Genomic DNA, 15,508 nt, shown 5'->3' with positions numbered 1-15,508 from the left:
AATAATTCTCTGGAAAATCTCATAAAAAGTCAAATTTCCCCTGCAATTTGGGACTTATCATTACTGCCAGTATATTTATATTAGGGAGATCCTTCTATAGGTGATGTTCGAATTGTTTTTCACGATAGTCTCAAATCAGTTACAAATCTTAGGGTAGAGAGAGTGGAGGAAGGTGCTGTGAAATAAATAAATTCTTAATTAAAAATATGGCCAAGATTTATTAATAACAACAAATTTAACCAATTTTATAACTCACTCACTCACACTACAAACAACTTAACAATACTACTAGTTCTCCACTCAGAGATTCATCGATAAGTAGGGAACATAATAGCTTAACTAATTACTAACTAAACGACATAGCACTGCAGCCTATCTTACGGCTGACCAGAACCAAAAATTATTCGGCACAAAGAATGCAGTGTGGCAGAGACCACTAGCCTACTTTCGGCTATCCAGAACTGAACTTGACTAACTAATTAATTCGCGATAAATAATATAATATTAATAAACGATAATCTTGCAGTAAGTAATATTCATAATAATAATTTAATTGTTCGTAATAAATTATCGAGTAAAAGAAAATCGACAAGAATTTGCGCGCTCAATATGGACGCCAAGTATTCGTTAGTGCGTAGTAATTTTGAACTTGGGTACGAATTAACTGCGTTGTAAAATGTAACCGACGCTTGACTAGAATTCGTGAGAAGACTATGGAACTTTCTCGAAGGTTTTACTATTCGGTTTTATTTTATTAAATTGTTAAAAAAAAATATGTACAATTAAAGCTGATTTTTAGATGTTTAAAATATAATTAATAATCGAGTAAATTATTATTTTATCAAATAAATGTTCACGACAATTTACACTCCAAGGTCTCTGAGTGACTCTCAGGTAAAAATCCTCTTGAGGGACACTCAACACCGACTAACGAAGGTTAAACAATGAATTTCAATAATTATTGCATTATTATCAATTAAATAAATAATAAACAATTTATTAGAAGAGAAGTAAACTGAGTATAAACCCCGCGGTCCACTTCTAGCACAAAGAGTAATTGATAGCAAAGAATTATTGATACCTTGTTAGAGATTATGTAATTCAACACCTCAATTTTTTGCTTGTCAGACATTCTTATATACGGTATAATCCACTCAATTGTCTGGATTGTAATCGTTACATTTCCACCTTCAGCGGTAATAACATAAGCATTTTGATCAGTATTTGATCTGATTAATATCAATTCATGCTTGGCATTCACGATAATTCGTTGATAATCTTCAGCAAATGCGAGGATAAAACTCAAAGGTACTGAGATATCAAAGTAACCACTATTATCAGTCAACTTGTTATTATCTTTATTAACAATACAACCAGCATTTTCCAGAATATTTTGCTATCCTGGACTCAGAGAAGCATATCCTTTCATCACACTGGTGATGCCTACATTCTTACATCTGTCAATTCCTACATTATTGAGCTTATAACGTATCTCTTCAAACATATGACAGACAGCCGTGTTGACCATCTTTGTAGTAGCACTTACTGCAGTACCATCAGCTTTTCTCATTCTTCTATAAAAATGTAATGTGCTCTTGCTTGGGAGCAAGCACAGATCTTGATGCTGAACAGCAATCCTGATTTCATCACTGTTGTTGAATGTTGATGATGCGTATGCATGTGTGAATGCGCTTTACAGTGTGCAATAGATTCATAAAAAATAATCGATTTTTTTATGTCTAAAATTTCCGCCATGGTATCAAGAAAGCTAGACAACAAAAATTGATTTTGATACTTCAAGGAAAACCTGTGTCAACCAAAAACTCGTATTTCACTAAAGACATTTACTTTGTTTTTTTTTAAGTTCACTCTCGAAAAGCTGCCTATATTGGCAGGAGATATTGCGTGGTTACCCCCACTCCTCTACCTCAAAACCAGTTTGATGACATCATCGACTGTGAAGTAAGAAAATTCTAGAACAGAATGAGTCATCTACTGCGCAGTTAGAAAATTCTAGATCAGAATGAGTCATCTACTTTGCAGTTACCCCCTTTCCTCTATCTCAAAACCGGTTGGATGACGTCATCTACTAGGCAGTAAGAAAATTCTAGAACAGAATGAGTCATCTACTGCGCAAGTACCCCCACTCCTCTACAAAACAAGTCTAAACCTGTTTGATGACGTCATCTGCTACACAGAAAATTTTAGAACGGAATGAGTCATCTACTGCGCGGTTACCCCAACTCCTCTACCTAAAAAAATTCTAAACTTGTTTAATGACGTCATATACTGCGCAGTAAAAAAATTCTAAAATAAAATGAGTCATCTACTGCGCAGTTAAAAATAGAACAAAGAAAACTGCGTAGTTACGTGACCTTGAACAGGTTCATACCTGTCTGATGACGTCATCTACGACGCAGTTAGAAGCAATAAAGCTACCACCAGGTGGCGTGGCGTAAAATCCTTCTCGCAAGTAGTTGTCATAACTTCATTTTAAAGATATAAAGCATGGACAAATACATACTACAAATGCGTAATCCTGAAATATTGATCTGTAATGGCAAGCCGAAGGCAGGTTAATAGTTGAGGATGCTTTTTTCTCCTCTCAAAATGTTGAACTAAAATTCAAAATGACGGAAATCAGATTCAAAATAGCGGGAAAATGATGGTTTTCTGACTCAAAATGGCGGATTCACAATCTAAAATGGTGGATAGCAGCCATCAGATATCTGATTCACAATTCAAAATAGCGGGAAAATGGTGGATGATGAGATTCAAAAAATTGTAAGAAAATGATGGATTAACAATTCAAATGGCGGAAAGTGAACGCCAGATGGCGGAATTCAGACTCAAAATGTCAGCCAGCAGATTCAGATAGCAGCCACCAGATAGCAGATTCAAAATTCAAATAGAAATATCGTCAGCAAAAGAGGTTGAGCTTAGATTTGATTAAACAAACATAGGGTGGTGGGAGGGTGACTGATTGGGAGTGAGAAAACGCTGTTGATATGGTCAAAATCAAGTGTAAGGGTACTATCTATGTAGATAAGAGCAGGTAAAAGAATGCTCTAGATATGCTCAAAAGAGAGTAGTGAGGAATATGATCGAAAAAGGGTTGTAAATATGGTCAATATAACGATAAGGTAGATTCTTGCTCTATCGGTGGTAGCATAGACATAAACGATATCGGCAACTTAGCACGGACACGAACCATGTCAATATTGCAAATTCCTGCATTATCGTGATTTAGAACACCCCCTAATCCTCTACTGACGATCTAACTCACTACTGGAGATTGAAGTACTAGATAATGTTGGCTTCTTACGTCTAGTAACCACTCCGGGGATTGGTCTTATCTCTTCCGTGGTACTCCATCTGGCAGTTACACTACTTCTCCCTTTTAAAATTCACAGCTCCTATATAATAACCCCCAAACTACCCCCTCCCACTCTCTCTTTAGGCCCGAAGATCGAGACGCGCCAGTGCTGTGTCTTAAAATTATCGATCTCTCGTGGTTTATCGACTCAGGGTAATTTTACCCTGTTACAATACAGACATAGTGACAACATCGCAGGGGTAATCAGGGAAGCTTCCTATGACCTTAAAACGTCGAGATCTAATGAAAAATCGATTTTTGCAAAACGAGGTGAATACAATCACTTCCCGATTTTTGAAAATCTTCGATTTCCTTAGCGGGAAAATATAAAATTCATGCCAAATTCCAGCTCTTAATTTTAATATTAACCCGGCCTCCCCCTCTGATAGCCAAAGTTTTAAATGGAAATAACCCGGGAAAAGTTCTGTTAATAATCTACAAAAATGGTCTCTTATAATTTTTTGCTATCTTGACTGGTTCAAAAGTTATTCGAGGTCAAAATCAAAGTTCGAGTCAATTTTATGTTTTTTTTCATTTTTATTGTCATTTAATAATTCAAAAATGAATAAAGGGTTAATATTTATATCTCATACGACTTCTCTGACCTTGACGTATATTCTGAAAGAAAATTAATATTTAATTGAAAAAAGAAGATTATTAAAATTACAATGAATCGAAAAAAGTACCAATATTATCATTTTTTCTTCAATGAAAGATACTTTTATAAAGCTGTTACATTAGTTTTTTTCAGCTCGTTAGAAAACATTTGACGATGATCCTTAACCAATTGTAATACATATTGCATTTGTTTTTTATCCTTAGTATAATGTTTACAAAAATCTTGCACTAGTTTAACTCCTCTCTCAGCACAGTCATTCACAACCGATAGTTTTTCGACGAACCATAATGGAATTTTATAACTTTCATTATTAGCCCATTTAGAAAGAATAATTTGTGAAAATTCTATTTGTAACTCAAACCTTTCAAAAAATTTGATCGATTCTGCGGTTACAAAAAATTCAATATTGTTATGCAATAAATCGTTTATACTCTTGCTTTGAAAGCGTTTTACGCTAAATTTTTCACTTGTATAATCCTAGTCGTCTTCGAGAATAGCATCGATTGGAAATTTTTTCTCTACCCGTATACATCTTAGCCATAATTTTTAATTTTGTTTCTAGTGGAACGTCTTTATCAAAAATTGGCATAATCGATCATTCTGGCGATAAGTGCCATAAATAATTCATAAATATATTAATTGATACAGTTGCAAGATTACTGTTATTCCCTTTAAAGTTGTTTAGCTCTTTTATAAATTGTAGATCATGGTACGGAGCTTTTACACTTAGATGATGTCAACCAAGCCTTAACATAAACAGTTGTCACCAAAACACATATTTGTCGAGGTTTATTTTCTTCACCCTTTTTCACAGATAAATGTTCACGAAACAGGTATATTTCTAGTACGTAAATAGCTTTTGCCATCCATCGTGCATGATGGCAAGCTCCTGGCTTAAGAAAACTAAATTTTCCTGGGATAACACCAACGAAGATTAGAGTAAGCTCCAAAAACTCTTTGTAATCATCACGAGGCACCTTTGCTGTCAGAACTTCAGTGGCAAAAGTTCTTATAGACCTGATTTTTTCTATTGTTAACACATTCTCATTTTTCAGATCATATAATCCTGTCTTGTAATTCAATTTATTTAAAGCTTCCCATTGCTTTTGAAATCGAATGAAGAGTAGAACATTAGGCCCAACAGCATTCGGAAAAACAGCTTCGAATACAGATCTTAGGACAATTTCGAAAATGTGATGCCTACACGGAAGATATAATAAATCCTTCTCCAACAATTTTTCCAACGATGCAGCAGCACCATTTCGAATGCCTAAATTTGAAAGACTGGTATCACAGCATATCGCTTTAACAGATGTGTCAAATCCCCAATGAAGTAATGTTTCGTAAACAATAGTAGCTTGTGCCATTCCAGTTCCATCTTCACTCGTTGGTACACCGAGAATCTATTCTAAGTGGGAATCTATTCTAAGATCTTTGAAAAATCGCTCCACGAAAGGAAACAGTTCTCAGATTAATTGTTTAATAATTATCGCACTTGCAATGTTAATATTTGTGCTACAAAAAATTGTCAATTAACTAATGGATAACTTATTGAAAATTAGTAATAAAAATTTTTGGATCACAGATTATTATTCGTTAATCTATCCTGCAGGCACCTTAATTTTTTCAATTTTTAATTTTCATATTTAATGTTTAAATAATATTTATTCTTTAAAGGTCCGAAGGAGGCGTGCCTTGCGCAAACCGGAGTACTTATTTTCGGCGTATTTTCAACCCTCTGGGAATATTATAAATATTGGTTCTACAATTCCGGGAGTCGGAACCTCAATTATAATTTTCGAAAACTGCTGAAAAAAGTTGACCAAAAAGGCCCTTGTTGACTAGACTACTATTCTTAGTTACTAATAGATGGCATATGGTTAGAAAATTCTTTTCTACCTAGAAAGTTAATTTATATATGTGATGGACGGTAAACTTCATCATGTGAAGTTTGTATTCTCCCTTAATATCCCTCATTGTCCGTTACTCTAGGATATTCTTATCTAAAAAGAACCGTGCATGGCATACACGGGAGTAGCACTGTGCTTCTTATTTAAGCAGGTTGCTAACTTCACAATAGTAACAATAAAGTTTCAATTCTAAAAATATTATAATTTATTTAAAACCGTAAGATGGTCGGCGGAGTATAAAGGTACACCTATGTTTACAAGCTGAAAATGATTTTCATGCTTGTAAACTTCATCATGTGAAGTTTGTATTCTCCCTTAATATCCCTTTTTTTTTTTCTTATTATTATTATTAAAAAAAAAAAAAAAAAAAAAACATCTTATTTGTGAAATAACTACTTCTCTACTAAATAGAATTTCTACCCCATGGAGATTTTCTGAAAGTACAGTTTCTGTGTGATGTGATAGTCCAAATTAAATACCGATTTGATTTACTCTGAGTAGTATCTGTTTCCAACAGCAAATGCACTATATTTGCTGTTGATGTTTTGACTTGCTAACTATGAGCGATTCGATGTTCATCAAAGTATTTTCTGATGAAAATATTATTTGAAAAAAAATTTTTTACAAAACATGCACTAATTCTTTTTTATAGTTCAATTTTCAATTTTCTCTAATTCTAATCAGTAAATTTTTCTAAACGAAATATTCTTCTCTTTTTACTGTAAAACTGAATAAGTCTTATCAACTCAAGGCCAGTTTTTCAATCCAGGATAAAATTTTATCCAATGATAAAATATATCTATATATTTCATATACAGGGTGATTCAAAATTACTTTTACAGCGAAAATATTCCAATAGAGAAAACCATTCTGAGCAGAAAACTTATTAGTCGTTACTGGAAATTTTGAGTAGTTTTTGAGTTATTCAAAATTTTAGTTGACCAATCAGATGCGAGATTTAACATTTAAAAAAAAATACAAAAGAATAAATGATAAATTTGGCTGCGTCGCGATTTCCAACTCCCCGTTTTACTTTTAATGGATTACTTTTTTAAATAATTCTAATTTTTAAGAGTTTAAACAAATGTAAACTTCAAAATAAAATTGAATACTTAACTGCAAACTTAATTTTAAAATTTAAGGAAGCAATTGAATCAGTGAATGGATAGGTAATCAAGGATAAAAATTAATTTTTTGTAGACAATTAAAAGAACGAATTCCATGCTACTTATAAGGTTAAAAACAAGGACGTTAATTAAGAAAATAAAAAGGACAATACAGGCTGTCTATCAGGATAATTATAAAGACTCTTATCAGGAAAATTAAAAAGACAACATCTAGGCTGCTTATCAGAATAATTTTAAGGCTTTTTAACAGGAAAACTTAGATAGCAAAATCCAGACTGCTTATCAGGATATTTTTAAGGAAAATTAAAAGGACAAAGTTCAGGCTGCTTATCAAGATAATTATCAGGACTTTTATCAAGAAAATTAAAAGGACAAAATCTAGGCTACTTCTCAGAACAATGTTAAGGACTTTGAACGGGTCAAGGACGAAGACGACTTCCAGGCTGCTTATCAGGATAATTTTAAGGACTCTTTTAAGGAAAATTATAAGAATAAAATCCACGCTTCTTATCAGGATAATTATAAGGACTCTTATCAGGAAAATTGAAAAGATAATATCCAGGCTGCTTATCGAGATTATTATAAAGACTCTAATCAGGAAAATTGTAAGGACGGAATCCAGGCTGCTTATCAGAATAATTTGAAGGACTTTTATCAGGCCGAGGACATAGACGACTGCCAGGCTGCTTATCAGGATAATTTTAAGGACTCTTAGCAGGAAAACAAACAAAAGACTGTCCAGGCTATTGATCAGTATAATAATAAGGACTTCTATCAGGTGAAGTACGAGGACAAACTCCAGGTTGCTTATCAGAATGATAATGACTCTTATCAGATGGAGTACGAGAACAATTTCCAGGCATCGTATAAGGATAACTAACATTACATTATAATGACTGCATTATTATCGATAGTAAAAATTTTATTAACATATGAGATTTATAACGTCAGTGAACAAATCTATTTTAAAAATTGTTCAAAATGTCCTCCATTATTTTGGATACAACACCGAAGACGCTTGACGAAGTTCGTTGCGCAGTTATCGACCATCTCATGTGTGATCTCTCTCAGACAATCAGTGACTTTGTCTCGCAGAGTATCAACGTCGTCAACGGGATAACGGTTAACATTGGCCTCCATGTGGCCCCATACGAAATAATCCAATGGATTGAGATCTGGTGATCGTGGAGGCCAATCTATTATTCCACCTCGACCGATATAGCGATTGGCAAAATTTGCATGAAGCCATGGTTGCGAAGCTCCTGCTGTGTGAGCCGGAGCGCCATCTTGTTGAAACCACATTTCTTCATAAATCCTCCGCGGAATTCCTGCTTGTTGACATTCTTGCTGCAAATGTTGATCGAAAAAATCTACATATACTTCTGATGTTAAATTTTCTTCGAATTCATAAAGACCAACTTATAATAAATTTCGTTGTTAGAACTTTTCAAATCAAAAATTAGTTGAAGACAATTATTATAATAAATTAAATTTACAATCGTGCGTTGGCCAAAGGAGATTTCTGCCCGAATGTTAATAGAATGAAACAGTTTTGATTACTGCTCAATTGGCCCCTTAATTGAATTTAAATAAAACAATAAACTAAACAAAATTGAAAGCTAAATTAATAAACAAAAAGGGCACCACCAGGTTTATTATCACGGTTCCTGGAACCAGTCCAGAGCACAGAGCTTATCTTAGGGCAGAGAGAGTGGGGGACGGTACTGTGAAATTAATAAATAATTAATTAACAAACGATCGTGTTTATTAACAAACAACTTTAATAAGTTACGCACACTCACACTTACACTATAATCAACTTATAACTATAGCTTGTTACTACTATTCTCAACTTGACTAACTAACTAAATTGACGAAATTAACTCTATGACTTGACAGACTAATTACCTTGCACGGAGACTAATCGTATGCAAGAGCTCATTAACTCGGCCCACAGGAGTAACGACCCATTGACTAAACGTAGACCTAGATACTCCTGCAACCTAACATACCCTGCTACAGGACAACGACCCAGTGACTAAACGTAGACCTAGATGTCTTGCAGCTCACACACATAACCCGCACACACTCACACACTGATTTTACTTTACTTTTATTTTTATTTCTAAAAATTATCAACAAAATTTAATTCAAGAAAAATATGATAAATTAAATTCTCGACTTAAAACATCAGTCATTAGCTAGCAATTAAATTACAAAACATTTCCGAGACTAAAAATTTAATTCCCAAAAATCTGAACTAAAATTCGACGCATAAAATTATTCTAAATCTGATCACAATATTGATACTAAACATTGGAATAATTCTTAAAATTATTTGACGTATTATTTTAACTAAATATTCCCGGACTTGATATCCACGCTGGTAAATAAATTCTAAAGAATTTTATCAAAATGATGAAATTAAATTATCTAAATATTTTCCGGAACTTAAGTTCAATATATAAAAATAACCACGTAGAATTCCCAATTAAATAAATAAATATATAATAAATTATCTCAATATCAAAATAAATTGCCAAAAGAATATCTACCGGTATATCAGTCTTAAATGTGCCAAAATCACAGTAAATGAATTCTTGATAAATCAAATAATGTTGAATGAATAAAATTTTACAATAAATAATATTAATAATAACACCGGCACACAAAAAAAAAGTTGTCTGTACACCGAACGCCACCTATCTACGGGTATGTTTTTCGACCCGCTGAACACGAATTTCAAGTCAGTTTAGGCCGTCCAGCCTTCAATTTCGAGTAAATTGCAAAAACCCCAAAAAATAGCAAAAATTCGATGTTTTGGCAAGAAAAAAAATTTTGAGATCTAAGGCAAGCATAATTTTCATGTATTTTGATCTGTTAAATACTAGTTTTGATCGTACTTTAATCATAAACCGTTTTAATTTTAAAAAAATTGTAAAAAATCATCAAAAATCAAAGAAAATCGGGATTATCATGGTATAAAAAATTTTGTGGACCCAGATTGATGAAGATTTTCATGTAATTCAATCTGCTTGATCTTATTCTGCAATAAATTTGGCCCATAGTCCCCTCAACCATTCATAAAATTGCAAAAAATCGATTAAATAGCAGAAAATTGCTGCTCCAAAAATGGAAAAAAATCTTTTAAATACAATTAAATAAATTTCTTGTATTTTTTTAATAAAAAATACAAGATTAATATCTGAAAATGCAAAAAAATTGTAAAATCTATGAAAATGATGAATAAACAGAATTAGAAGAATGATTTTCTCAACTTTTAAACTATTTTCCGTTGTTATCGAACTCTTCTATTTTCAAATGATCTACAGAGTGGATTTCTCTTTCGTTCGTTATTTTCTTCTGGTATATCTCTTTTGAGTGTCCAGCAATAGTCTGCCATCATGTTGATATTCCAATTTCCTCGATACCTAGTGTACCTTGGGTACGAATTAACTGCGTTGTAAAATTTAACCGACGCTCGACTAGGATTCGTGAGAAGACAATGGAAATTTTCGCATGCCCGTGAAATAGTATTATTAAATTTTTTGTATGAAATTAATTCTTTAATTAAAGTTAAATCATTATTAGGTGCTGCTATAGCGCACGGCGCAGTATACCAAGCTTTTAAATATAATATTATGATAAATAAACTAATTCTCTTAATCCAGCTATTTCTGATTTAGTAAGATGAAATTCATTTTTAAATAAAAAAATTTTTCAACTATATATTGCTTTAGCCATCCACCTTGCATGATGGACGGCTCCAGGACGCTTAAATGTAATATTTGTGGTAGTAGCACTCAAAAATATCGATGATAATTGCAGGAGTTCACGGTAATCGTCACGACAATGATCCATCTACAAAAAAAGTTCAAAGTCAAAATAAAATTAATTACATTGCAACCTCAAAATAAAGAATATTAATTATTATCAACTGATGTGAAGTAAAAGTTACAAAATATTTTACAAATGCAATTGTAATCGTTAATGATCATGTAAAATTGATTTCCAATATTTTTATTTACAACGGGGTTAATTATTAAGTGTAAAATGGATGATTATACGGAACTTCATAAATTTCTATGTTTCACTTTAACATCAGTTGATAATTTTTTAGCGCTGGATTAAACAATTTCACTTCTATTTGATTATTAACGAATTTCAAAATTTCATCTTTTAGTGGTGTTATAACTTCTAAAATACTACAGCGTATTTGACAATGTAGTATCAGAACACAATGCTTTGATGTTATCAGTATTAATATTCCATTGTTTAACTGTTGTGATAATAGCTGAAGCTTGATTTTGTCCAGTTCCAGATTCTAGTTTGGGGACTCCTAACAGTTGAAATTTACCTGATGATGATAAAATAATAGGAAGCCGGTCAACTTGTTCTATACCTGTAATATCTGACAACAGTTTTCCAACAAAATGTAGTACATAATTATCAGTTTCCAAATTAGTTTTCAGATTTAACGTCGCTTCTTTGCGAAATTTTTCCCGTGCTCGGTGAATAGTCAAATGACTGAAGTTTACGCTTGCACAATCAATATTTAGGCTAGATAATAAAACAGCAAAAATGTAAGTCGCCGACCTACTACTCACATTAGCTCTATCCAAAGCCGCAGCAAGTTCTGGTGTCATTAGATCAATTTTAGGAACTTGTTGTTTTGGAATTTCATTCATAATCAGAAATTATACGAGAAGTTTTACTTTCCAAAAATTTCTGGGATAACTTAGATGTTTGACTTGATATTTCATGATTAACAACATTATCAGTCTCAACTGTACAAGAATAGTCAACATTGTCATTACTGAACTCTCCGACATCAAATGTACCACTATCATTATTGTTATTATAATTGATATCAATGTTCTCATCATTATTGTTATCACTATTACTGTAGTTATTATTTTCATCGCTTACATCAACATCCATATCTTCAACATCTTCTAGAATTGGTTGAGAATTATATGAAATAAAACCACGTCGACGTGGAAGATTTTTGTCCCAAATAAAATAATCTTTTTTCTTTATCCAGTAAATTTAGCACATCAGTATGAGCTATATCAAATAGTTTATTTAATTCGTCCCGAAAAAGGGATTCATTTTTTTTTTTTTTTGAGATTTTGACTTTTTCCTCTTACAGTTTTTTTGTAAATTCCTCCATCGATTGTGATTTGAGGTTAGTTTAAAAAAAGCAGATCTTTTCTCTCTTGTCGGGATTTGTGCCACACACCAAATTTCGAAAACTTTGTTGACAGTGGTTGATATGCTTTCTTTCACTGAAAAATTTTTCGTTTTGAAATAATAAAATAAAAGTGACATAACCTCTTTCAATGAAGGTAATTTTTTTCCACCAAATTCACTTAATACATCACCAATCAAGTACACTGTTTTCACCATTGTGATCATAAAATTTATAACTTATATATTTTAATTATAAGCAAATTAAATTAACAATATAACTAATTTAAATAACAATCAGTATCAATAAAGAAAGACAATGACGAGAAGATAGAACAAAGCATTGAAAGCAGAGCAACAAAGAGAAATTAGTACTGAACGACCAAGCTTACCAACACAGAGCTTACTAACTACATTACTCAAATCAAACGAATAAACTACTTTTATCGACGGAGCTGAATAAAGCTCATTCAATATTTTTTAAATGAAAAAAATTAATCAAATTTTATAGTTGATTGAATTGATTTAATATATTTATAATTTTTTTAACATTTTTAATAAAATACAATGATGAGTGTTTGTTTAGTTAGTGTGATCAGGAACTTTACATTTTCATCTTACAAAAATTTATAAACTTTATGAAATATAAAATTAATTTGTTATAAAAGAGACTAAAAAATCATTTGTTTGGTAATTTTAACCTTTATATTTATGTATTTGTACTTTTTGTGAGTTACGTATGGAGTAAATAAGCAAAAAAAAATTAAAATCTCAAATTAACAGAATTAAATTGATTTTACAAAAAAAAATAATATCAATATAAAGTATGATTTTTTTTGCAATTTTATTGGAAAATATTTGAAATTTTTGATTGGTGTTATTTTTGATTGCAAATATCTTTGAAACGGTTGATCTGAGGAACTTTGACCTTCTGACGTTTTTTGTAGAGCGTGAAATTTCCTATAAGACCTTTTTCTGGGATATTGCGTAAACAAGCCATTCCGAAGTAATTAAAATTCAAAAATAAAAAAAAAGTTTTCTCGTGTTATTTAAATAGAAAAATTACAAATGAATTGAGGCAAACCTTAATATTAATATTAAGGGCTCTAATAGGCGCCAAAATTTTTATTTTTAAATGTACTTTCAACTTTTCAACAACATTGAAAAAAAAAATTTTTTTTTTTTTTAAAACACCCTAATATATATATATATATATATATATATATATATATATATATATATATATATATATATATATATATACAGGGTGTCCCAGAAGTAACGGACGCCATTGTAGCATCTGATAAACAAAATAATTCTGAGACGAAAAGTCCTTAGCCATTTTTTAATCAGACGCATAGGTAATTAATTATTAATTAAAATAACGTCCTTTTATGCGTTAGAGAGAGAGCGCTAGTGTCAAGTCAAGTGCGTTTCAACGAAGACGCTTGCACGTGTGAATGTGTAAGTAAATATGTGTGACTACGTTAGCTATATGAAGCTATAGAAGCTAGTTAGTCATACAGTTAGTTGTGTCTTTGTTTGGCACATACTTTATTGGACACTGGCGCTATATATATATATATATATTATATATTTTATATATATGAAAATATATATTTTTATATTTATAAATAACAATTATTATTATTATTATTATTATTATTATTATTATTATTATTATTATTATTATTATTATTATTATTATTATTGATTTTGATTAGCCGAACTACGAAAATTGACCATTATAACAGTTATATCAATGCCCTAGCAAAACTTTATATTTAAAAAGAAACACTGGTTCCACCGTAACACTTAATGATCGAAATTTCACAGAAAGATACTCAGTTCAACACTGAAATTAAAAGATTTACAGGAGTGAGACAAAACGTGGTCCTACTCTGCCACTATCTTGAATTATATTAAGACTTGATAAGACTTTTTAGGACTGTTCAAGAAAATAAAAAACTTTATCAACTATTATTCGTACTTATTAAAATTTTTTTACAGTTATTCAGAGAAATTTTTCCCCAAGGGTTTTCAAACAAAGTAGTTATATTGAAAGCATATTAGATAGACTTTAGATGACAGAGTGTAATCCTCAAAACACCCCAATGAATACTAGATAAGCTGAAAATAGATGTAAAAGAAGAAAATTAGAAGAATCAGAGTCGTCCAAATATGAACAATCATCGACTACTAGAAAAGCTCCATACAGAGAGGCAATTGGAAGTCTCATGTACTTAGCAAATGAAACTAGACCAGATATTTTCTTTGTTGTTCATTACTTACTATAAAACAGTTAAGCGCAACCGAAGACGACTGGAAAGATGTTAAAAGAATTTTAAGATATTTAAAATGTACAGTAAATTTGAGCCTGAAATATATAGGTACCTCAAATGAATTAGAAGCATTTTCAGGTGCTAGTTTTAGAGACAATGATGACTCCACTTCATCACATGGATACATTATTAGACTGTCTGGTGAAGTAATTGCATGGAGAAACCACAAACAAAATTATGTCACACTGTCAACATGCCAAGCGGAATACTTGGCAATGAGTGATGCTTGTCAAGAGATAATATCTCTGGATAAAGCAATTAGATTTGTTTCCTACAACTATATTGTGTGATAACAAGTCAGCAGACGATTGCACTAAGAAAGATAGAAGTCATAAACTTAAGATGTTTGAAAATATTTCAAATGAAATGAGATTAGAATTACTAGAAAGGGAGAAAACAGGTAATAAAAAGCATATGGTGAAAACCCATGGTGATTCCATTAAACAGTGTGTTAATGAAAACAATGGAAGAGTTCAGTGGATTTCTACAAAAGAAAACATAGCCGATATACTGACAAAACCATTACCTGCAGAACCATTTAGATATTTAAGACAAAAATTATTAGATTTAAATAATTAGAAGCCTACTAGAATTTACTTAGAGTTAATTATAATTATATTTTCACTATGTTACAGAAAACTCTGATGATCCAAAGAAGTAGCGCATCGGAAGTTGGACCTGGTAAATGGAGGGTGTGTTGAGAATACACGATTTACTAAGTCCATCCACCTCTATTTATATTTGCTTTATTAATGCTTTTTATTTTATTTTGTATCTGCCGCGCAATGCGACACCTATGAGTGTTTTTATTATTGTTGTTGGTGTCTGGCGACGCGTCCGTTGCCAGCTCACACTCACGGGACTTACGCTCGCTAACTCACACGTTGTGTTCTTGGCGGTAATGATCACGACGCTATTCTCAGAGAGATATTTTGTGTTACTTA

At 31.7% G+C, this 15,508-nt stretch overlaps 1 protein-coding gene and 1 long non-coding RNA gene across 2 annotated transcripts in view; one reads left to right on the top strand and one right to left on the bottom strand.

The window, feature by feature from the left end:
- Positions 1–15,508, top strand: part of LOC123258873 (dystrophin-like) — a 244,283-nt gene that overhangs the window by 13,559 nt on the left and 215,216 nt on the right. The window contains exon 2 of the mRNA XM_044719133.1: positions 15,200–15,256. The gene's annotated coding sequence lies outside the window, so the exon portion shown is untranslated. The remainder of the gene's footprint in view (positions 1–15,199; positions 15,257–15,508) is intronic.
- LOC123258900 lies at positions 10,778–11,236 on the bottom strand. Its single transcript, XR_006508161.1, has 2 exons — positions 11,174–11,236; positions 10,778–10,893 (listed from the first exon to the last, which is right to left on the bottom strand). It is a non-coding gene; the product is annotated as an uncharacterized LOC123258900 (long non-coding RNA).

Source organism: Cotesia glomerata, linkage group LG2, assembly GCF_020080835.1.
Source record: "Cotesia glomerata isolate CgM1 linkage group LG2, MPM_Cglom_v2.3, whole genome shotgun sequence".
Classification (NCBI taxonomy): domain Eukaryota; kingdom Metazoa; phylum Arthropoda; class Insecta; order Hymenoptera; family Braconidae; genus Cotesia; species Cotesia glomerata.
The sequence above is the reverse complement of the archived record's forward strand: the minus strand, read 5'-3'. Positions and strand labels throughout refer to the sequence as shown.